Source organism: Rattus norvegicus, chromosome 4 (genome assembly GCF_036323735.1).
Source record: "Rattus norvegicus strain BN/NHsdMcwi chromosome 4, GRCr8, whole genome shotgun sequence".
Taxonomy (NCBI): Eukaryota; Metazoa; Chordata; class Mammalia; order Rodentia; family Muridae; genus Rattus; species Rattus norvegicus.
In genome coordinates this window covers 163,251,421-163,258,594 of record NC_086022.1, presented here as the reverse complement: position 1 = coordinate 163,258,594, position 7,174 = coordinate 163,251,421, and the positions used below count along the sequence as shown (strand labels likewise).

The 7,174-nt window shown below is 52.0% G+C and overlaps 1 protein-coding gene across 1 annotated transcript in view; it reads left to right on the top strand.

Annotated features, from left to right (window-relative positions):
* The first annotated feature begins 252 nt into the window (after positions 1–252).
* Tead4 (TEA domain transcription factor 4) overlaps positions 253–7,174 on the top strand; it is a 78,151-nt gene continuing 71,229 nt past the window's right edge. The window contains exon 1 of the mRNA NM_001427269.1: positions 253–761. The gene's annotated coding sequence lies outside the window, so the exon portion shown is untranslated. The remainder of the gene's footprint in view (positions 762–7,174) is intronic.

Genomic DNA, 7,174 nt, shown 5'->3' with positions numbered 1-7,174 from the left:
GTTACAACAGAGTCCATGACGGGTCTCCCCTTTCTTCCCTGCTTTCTGAGAAGTGACAGTTCTGCAGATCCCAAGGGACAAGGAAAGAACTGAAAGGCTGATGTTGGAGAGGGCTGGAGAGGGAAAGCGGTGGCGGATCTGGGAGCAGAGCCGGGAGTTCCTGCTTCCTGCTCCCGGAGCGAGTGTCCTCCGTAGCAGCCTCGGGGAAGGGAACAGCCCTTCCTGCTCCGGTCCGCGTACTCCAGGAGCACAGCGAGGCGCGCCCCACCCCGGCGGAGGGGACGGTTTTTAGCAGGAGGTGGTGGAGGGATTCAATGCCACTCGGGGATGTGGGAAGCTGGAGGTGAGCGGGAAATCCGTAGATCACAGTCAAGGCGTGTGGGCACGAGTGGCCAGAGGCGCCGAGGGGTCCGCGGGGTTCTCGGGTGTCTCCGTCGTGCCCCGTCCCGTGGTCGCCCGCGGTCCCCCGGGCTCCGCCCAGCCGCGGAGCCCAGCCTCTCTCAGGCCGGGTCTCCTCCCTAAGGTGCGGGTGGCAGCGCCACTCCCTCCGCTCCCTCCCCAGCCGCGCGCGTCTCATTCCAGCGCCCATTCCGCGCATTCCTACCGGGCTCCTCTGCAAACTCCGGCCCCGGGGGTGGGGACCGCCTCAGCTACACGCTCGGGCCCCGAAGCCGTCGCCGCGGCTGGAAGACTTGGCCCCCCGCGTGGACTTGGTGCAGCCGGCCGAGCGCTCCCACCCCGCCTCCTGAACCCTGGGACCGGTAAGGCTGCTGAGTTCGGGCGACATCCGCGTCCTGCATGGTCTCGGGCAGCACTAGGGGACCAGTGGGGCACGTGGGGGCGGCGGAGTCCAGAGACTGGACAGAGCAAGGTCGCCTGGCAGAAGTTTTAGAAGTTGGAGACTGATGAGCCTCAGTCAGGCCCTTTTCTACTTTTCAGCCTGGAGAAGGGAGCACAGAAGGGAGGTGTGTTGCTTGGACCTTCTGCAGAGGTCCTCAGGGTTTGAGACGCCGTGGGCCCTATGGGTGAGAAGTGATGGACCATTGCTCCCAAACTCCAAGGCACTCTACTCTAGCAGGCAGCCCAGGGGCGCGCCGCGGTGCACACACGTGTCAGGGGGCTCCAGGCACACCCACATCCATCCCACTCAGTGAGTTCAAGCGAGGTATTACTTACCTGCGCCAGCATCCTTAAGTTTTGGGTGTACCTGAGGAAGAGATATCTGCGCGCTGTGACTCACCTTGCTTTCAGGAGGTGTATTTGTTTGTGCTAAACAATGCGACAGTGAGTGCATTGCTACTTGAAGAGGGTGCTGTCTGAAACCCTAAGTGTCCGGGTGGGTGTGTGATGCCTCCTCTCCAACACCCCTCGTCGCTCTGAGGATGTTGGTTCTGGCTCTGACTTCTTGCAGAACCGGAGCAGGGGACAATGTCTCCAAGTTCTTTGTGTTCAGGGAGAATTTGACAGTAGTAGTTGGAAGTGTCCCCTCCCGGCCCTCCCGCCCCCCACTCCTCACCCCAGCTCTGCTGGGTTGAGCTTTGCTGGCAGGAAGCTGCCTACACCTGCCCCCCTTCCAGGCAGCTGTCTTTCTGAGGGAGTGTGGATCCTGTTCTGGCGGAATCCTTTAGGGAACTGCTGGTAGGCTAAGCAAAGCTGAGATCTTTGCCCCCAGGGGCTAGGATGGGTTGTTGGTAACGTTTATGGGGGTGGACCCTCTAAAAGGAAAGGAGCTTGTTAGGTTGTTTTCTTTTGAGACAGAAGTCTCTTGTAGTCTAGGCTGGCCTGGTCCTACTACCCCAGCAGGAGGTGGCTTTCATTCTCCTGCCTCAAAAAAAAAAAAAAAAAAAATTACAGACTGGAGTCCGTAGGCTTAGCTGACCACATGGGTTGTTGGATAGTGTTTGTTGGGCGGTTGATAGAGTTTCAAAGTTGCCTTCAAGGACAGGGGTGTTAGTGTTCTCTCTGTAGGAACCTTGAAGCAATGAGGAGAAGAAAATCTCTCATTCCTGAATAGCCAGGGTCTTGCTCTGAAACCCAAGCTGGGTTCAAACTGGATATCCTCTGCCTCAGCTTCCCCCTCATTCTTCACAGTTAGCTAGATGACCTTGTTTCTGTGGGGAAACTTGATAGCTCACTGTAGGAAAGCTTTAGTGACAGGAAGGTGAGGGCTGCCTCCGACTTGGTAGCTGAGTCCAGGATCTTGACAGGACGGTGGTGTGAGAGTCACAGACTTGGCATCAGGGTTCTCCCTCATTAACACAACACAAAAGTGATGGCTGTGGTTTCTCGGAAGGAAGGAACAGAGAACCATGTCAGGAGTGAGGGGGAGGGGCTCTTGTGTTTATCTTTCCTTCTCTCCTGCTGATGTAGATAGTCAGCTGGGACATACCTCATATTCCATACTGCTCAGGCCGTGTCCACAAGGGCAGCTCTCATGGGGTAGGGAACACACAGGTGTGGGGTCAGACAGACCTGGACATGAATCTTGATACTCACTACCTTTAAGGCTCTTGGGCTCCGTTTCCTGATGAGTAACATTGCGGGGTGGGAATGAGGGGTGAGTAACTAAAGCCAGTGCAGAAAGCTTGCTCTGAAAATTCAGTGTCTCTAAAGCGTCTGTTAGCACATCCCAGGGCCCTTGGAAATGGTGTATCCTATGTTTTCCTAAGCTTGCTTTGGCAACCCCCTCCCCCTTCCCCTTCATTCCAGGGCCCTTGGAAATGGTGTATCCTATGTTTTCCTAAGCTTGCTTTGGCAACCCCCTCCCTCTTCCCCTTTTCATGTTGAGGATTGGACCTGGAGTCTTGTAACATGTGAGACTAGAGGATTTTGTGTGATTATTCTCTGGGCACCCTTTGGGCAACCTCACCACGTATCATATTTATTTTGCCAACATGAATTGGGCATTTTCTGTGGGTCCCGTGCCATGGGGAGGCTTCCACCAGATAACATAATTCTCTAGCTCCCATATTCTCATTTCTACTTTTGCCTGCTCTCAGGACATTTGCTGAGCACTGTAGGATCCTCAGTCAAAGTCCAGGCCCAGGGTGGGGAAACTGAGACCCAGGGAAGGACCATAAGGTGTTTAGAATTGCACAAGCTCTGAGTGGCAGAGATGGGACTGGAAGCTCTTCACTTTGGATTATGTCTCCTGCTTTGTGGACCCTATCCACTTTCATCTAATGGTCGTGGAGACTGTAAGAGTCTGACCTGGGTGGTGTCTACCATCCTGGGATACACATCCATGTTTGTAGGCAGGCATTATCTCTTGCATCCCAGCAGAAAGTATACACTAACTTCCCTATGGCAGGATATAAGCGCATGGCAGTCTGTGAGGATGTCAGGACCGCTTTCAAACATACTCTCCTTCATCTAAAGGCCTAAGCATTACTCTGCCAGGTGTGTGTGTGTGGGTATGCTATATATGTGCATATGCATGAATGTATGTATGTATGTATGTATGTATGTATGTATGCATGTATCTGTCTAGATATCTCATCTGTCTATCTCTTTATCTATGTGTGTATCTATGTATCTATCTGTGTATCTGTTACATATCTATGTATCTATCTATGTATCTGTCTATGTATCTATGTATCTGTGTATCTATGTATCTGTCTATCTATCTGCTCTGTCTATCTACTCTGTCATTTTGCTTTTTTGTTCTAGGGATGAACCCAGAGCCTCAGGTTTGAGCTTCAATTCCCAGCTCTATCTTTTCCATCTCCCAGGATGTAAATGTCACAGCCTCCTTTGGCCTCCATTCTGCAGTCTTGTGCTGGTGACTGTCACAAAGCAACATCTATTGCCAAACTTGTGTCTCTTCCTTCTCAGGGGAAGTAGAAGACATCAGTCCCTGACTTTGGACCTCACACTTCCCGGAGTTGAGGCCAATCTGGTGGTAGTTGGAAATTCAGGGCTCCTGAGGGTGGCTTTACCTCTTTGCCCCCTTGACCCCTTGTTGGCAGAAGCAGGAAAAACGGCTCTGTTTGGCTCTGTTTAAAGCCCTGAAATAGGAGCTGAACAGCTGCTCCCCAGCACCCTGAGGGCGGGGGTGTCACCAGCTCAGGGGCCCAGGTGGAGGCTGGGGTAGGGCAGGCTGCCTGTCTGCCTGGGAGCATGGAGTCTCCATCTCCATTGTAGCCCTAAAGTGGCAGTTTTTGCTACACTGTCTTTAAAGTTGTACATCCAAGAGAGTCTAATCTCACCTGTGTGGTTGATCCTGGGGCTCTCAGCTGGTGGGCTAGGATCTGTGAGAAATTTCCCACCAGAACTTCAGGCCAAGATTTCTGCCCATCTGTTTGCTTGTCAGACAGGCCAGCTTCCAGAAAGGTAGGAGGATGGGCCAGCTCCCTGGTGTGGGCCAGCTCCATGGCCAGGGTGGGCAGGCTGGTCCCCGTGGGTGGGGACCCAGCTTCCTTTGACCCAAACTCAATGTGAACAATAGACTTCAGAGGAGTCACCAGGGGCAGGAAATGGGAGCTGTGCTAAGGCCTGGGTGACCCTCCTGGGGGGATGGGATTGTATATCCGGTTGAGTGTTAGGGCCAGTGCAGAGGGCACTGGGGAGGGGCTGATGACACACAGGGTGGGCCCTGGGGTGGGGCTCTCTGCCTAAGGGGGCTGTTGACTCAGAGTGAAACCTGAGCGGGAGGACCCACTATTTGACTGAGCACCCCGTTGTGTGTCTTAGCAGCAAAGATTTTATGTCTGGCAGCCTCTTCAGTCAGGTTCCTGCCAAGCTCACCAAGCCAGACCCGTGCTTTCCCCTTCCCCTAGAGCCCCCAGGATGGCTTCAGGAGTTGCCTTGGCCAGGATGAAAGACTAGTGTTGTTTCTTCCTGGCTGCCCTCCAACTTGGCTGTCCTCCACTTTGGCATTGAGCCCCAAGTAATAGTTGATGGGCAGGTAATGTTGGGCAGAGCTTTGAGTAGGGAGACAGCAGCCTTGGGTCACTTGGACAACTGGGAAGAGATTTCTTCACAGAGCAAGACAGGCAAGGGGGTAGATTCCTGCCTGAGGCAGGTGGTGGAATGTTCTAGCAGACTGGACAACTTATCTTGCCACCATCTGTGGGAGGGTGGGACAGACTCTGTGTGTGAGAGCTGAAGTACACTTGGCTTTGGGAGAAGCCCGTGCAGGTCAGCCTTTGGGGTTTGGAGAGCAGCCTCAGAGTGGTCCTAAAACCACTGCTGGGATCCAGGAGTGGGGCAGGGCACAGAAAACACATGGTAGCTTGATTTCTTTCTCCAAGGGACAAGATGAGGGTCCTGGAAATGGAGCCATGGGCTTCTCCTTCAACCTTTGCCCAGTTTTCGATTGTTTTATTCTATTTATTGGTTTGTTTGTTTGTTTGCCGGGCTGAGACTGGATCCTAGGACCTCAAACATGCTCTGACCCTATTTTACACAAAACCTTCATGGAAAATAATTGAGTTCAAAGAAACAAGTCCCTAGCCTGGATTCACTCCATAGTTTTTGGATGGAGAAAAGTCTTTCTCTTTTTTGTTGGTGGTGCTAGGACTGAAACTCAAGGCTTGTGCATGCTAGGTGAGCTCTCTCCCTGGGCAACACTGTAACCTTTCAGTAAGGTTTTTACTGGCAACAGGAGAAGTGACTGCGGTTAGGGTATGTCTGACTGAAGGACTAGCCTGATCAATCACCCCACCATAAGGGGGATTTCTAATGGGAGACACCACAGCTCTCCCTAGCTTCATTCTGTCAGCCCTGTGGGTGTTGAGGATAGTAAGGAAGCTCTGGCTGGCAGACCAGGTCTGTATTTTCTCACCTGGCTTGAATTTTCTAGAAGGTTGGAGACTTTTGGAGTCTGTTTTGGTTTGGTTTGGTTTGGTTTTTAGAGACAGAGTTTCTTGGTGTAACAGCCCTGGCTGACCTGGAACTCACTCTCTAGACCAGGTTGGCCTTAAACTCTTGACATCCTGCCTCTGCTTCCCAGGTGCTGGGATTAAAGGTGTGCATCTTCATTGCCCAGTGACATATAATTTTTATTTGTCTCAAGGACAGTTTCCCTCCAGTGTTAGAGACTGAACTCTGGGGGCTTGGCGAGCACTTTCCTATGAACCACCTCCTGAGCCCTTTCAACTTTGGGTGTGTTGTTTTCTCCGGCGTGCATCTCAAGCTGGTTTCAAATCCACCGCGTAGCTGACAAGGACCTTGAACCGACGACTCTAGAAGTTCTCTTCCTCCCTGTGCTTGTTACAGGCATGTGCCACCTCACCTGGTTAGGTGGCACTGGAGGCAGAACCCAGGGCTTTGTGGATGCCAGGCAAGCATTCTGCCAAGTGGGCTACGTTCCCAATTCCTTTCCTTTTTTGAGACAGAGGCTCAGGTAGCCCAGGTAGACCTCAGCCTCAATGTATAGCTATGAATTAATTTACATTTCTTATCTCCCTCCCTCTGGCATCTGAGTACTAGCAACTCCGTGAGCAGCCGCCACCATCTTACTCCCTTGTTTTCCGACAGGGCCACACACTGTTCTTCCAATTATTGAGATTAGAATGTGTGAGCCGCTGCAGCCGGGTTTGAAATCTTTTATTTATTGTTAAGACGAATATAGGCTAGTAGTAGAAAACCTGGAAGATAAGGAAATTGAGAAGAAAACCCCCAAAATGGTATGTAATTCCATAACTTAGGAACGAGGCAGTGGAATTATGAGGTCTTTACTAAGCTATAGGACACTCTGCCCACACCAAGAGCCATGTCTGGCATTTAAAGGAGAAATCTATTCTATCAGGAAGTGTGTTTGCTAGCCCAGTGTGTTTGCCTAGCTAGCTGGACGGAGCCCTGGATTTCCTTCCCAGGACCACCAAAAGGGAAAAAAGAATAAAATTCAAGTTTGCTCTTTTTGTGTCTTTTTTGTATGTGTGTATGTGTGACAGTTTTCCTGGCTCTAAGCACAAATAGTGTGCATCCGTTTTCTTTGCTGTGTGGACTGACAGTCTGTGGCATGGGTGACTGAGAGCCAGCTCTGAAGCTCTGTGCATGATAGCTTTGTGCATCTTGGAGAAGGCTCTGTGAGCAAGCGCAGCACAGCAGGGTTTGTGGTACCTGAGGAGCACGTCAGCTCCTTGGCTTTGCGGACCAGGATCCTCCAGAAGCCGCAGAGCGTCTGAGCATCATGTGCTCCATTTTCTCGTTGTTCTCCGGACCAATGCTG